Here is a 2,054-nt window from a genome sequence, read left to right on the forward strand (position 1 = left end):
TATGTGTTATAATGTACTGGAATAATGTTATCTACACCGCACTGGTTCTGATACAGCTCGTGCATTCGATGTATTGTTAAATCAGAAGATAGATAGAGACAGGATGACTTTTCACGACTGTAGTGGCTTTCTTCAACTGGGAATTATTTGATGTGCTTGACTATGTACTGAGCATGTTCGGGATCAACTTTCTTTCTCGAGGTATTATCTTTCCGCATGTCATCTCGGGCGATCCCGGCACCCAAGACCAGTTTATCGGCAAGAACACGAATTTTACGTTCCTTGAGGTCGTACGTAGACACAAACATTCGTTTGCAAACCTTAACCGCACCTCCTACTCCTGGGAGCTTATAGATCCGAGACCAAGTACGCCGCGAAATAAGAACCTACATGAACGAGAAAACAAACAAAAACTTATTATTGCATTTGTTCCGAAAACTAACAATCCAATTCTTAAACTTTTTTTATTTTTTTCTGAGTGAATTATTCGAATAAATTATGTTAAAATTATAAAATAAATAAATAATATAACTGAGTTGTATTTTATTACCTGTGGACGAGCTGTGCTGATTACAGTTATGTGGCTTTTTTTTTTTTTTATCTTCGCTTATTTTTCGTCGGCCTATTTCCGCCACTTCAGTGCCAATCACCGACATCAGGGAGGCGACTCCACCTGTTCCTACCTATCAGACTCAACAACTCATGAGCCGGGCCAACTTCTTTTACTTCCCCTCCGAAGGAAGACGTAACCAGAGATTTTTCGCCTCAGAAAATCCCAACGACGCCAGCTGGGATTGAACCCGGGCCGATCGGATTGTGAGGCTGTTACGCTAACCACACAACCACTGGCGCCGTCTGTTATGTGGCTTGATAAGAACTGATTTTGTCCCGAGTGTGTCCAGTCAAGTAGGCTGGCCAAAAGTTTTTTTCGGACAGGTTTAGAAAATTTTTCATTGCACCTCATCCTACAAACACATGGGGGTTGAACATGCCTGGCTGGGACAAGAGTTCCATCTCTTTTCATATACTGGAGTCCTTTTTATTTGAGTTTTCTGTTTCCCTTTGGCGAAAATGATTTACTTTTCTTTGCCTGTGGTTCTCCTACATCTGCCTGAAAGATATGCTCTTTTTCTTCTATAGCCAATGAAACTTCAGAATTATTATCAGATAAATGATCATTCTTAATCTGCTCAAAATACTCATAAATTGATAAATCGTTTAATGTCGTAGCATCCCCGTCAGGCAACCAATCTGGATCCATGTTGTCATCTGAGAAATCATCTGCATGTTCCCAATTGTTGAAATCTACTGCCTGAGGGAATCTACGACTTTCTTCCTGCGCCAATTGAGGTGAAACTATATCAAGTTGATCCTGGATAATCATAGGTTTGTTTCTTCGCAAATCCAACAGTGTTGACAATCGTCTTTGACGGAACGAACTTGTTTGGACTTGCTTAATAACCACCAAATTTAACGGTGTATCGTCCACGGAATTTTCGCTTATTGAAAGATTCAAAGGAAATGAGTCAAACGGAGTGGATGTTTGGACACGTTGGAATGATGGATGTTCATCCAAATGGTAAATGGAATCTGTTGAAGCAGTTAAGCGGTTTGATAAGTTTTGCTCTATTTTGAAAAGATCACCCAATTCAATTTACCGTAGCTAACTCTGATTGAGCTTAGTTTTTTTCACTCGGAGTTTGTAGACCAATTCGATGTGTCATTAAATGCAATACGATCGATGCCTGGATGGATCAGATTTGACCATGGTCCTTGACTGCTCAGGTTGAGGCTCTCATGAAAACCTGGTTCAAAAGTGTATGGTAACTTATTAGTAAGTTATGAGCTATGAATGAAATATTCTTCCAACATACCTTTCAATGTAGCATTATACTGGTTGGAAAATGTCGGTTTCTCTCCACTATTACAAAGGGGTATCTTGTTGATCAAATAAGTTTTGTTGTATGTTGCGGTTTCTCGTAAACGTTTCTTTTGAATTGCGTTTGATCCTAGTGAATTGCGATATTTAGAGAGCCAAAATGTTGATACTTTGC

This window comes from Toxorhynchites rutilus, chromosome 3, assembly GCF_029784135.1.
Source record: "Toxorhynchites rutilus septentrionalis strain SRP chromosome 3, ASM2978413v1, whole genome shotgun sequence".
NCBI lineage: Eukaryota > Metazoa > Arthropoda > Insecta > Diptera > Culicidae > Toxorhynchites > Toxorhynchites rutilus.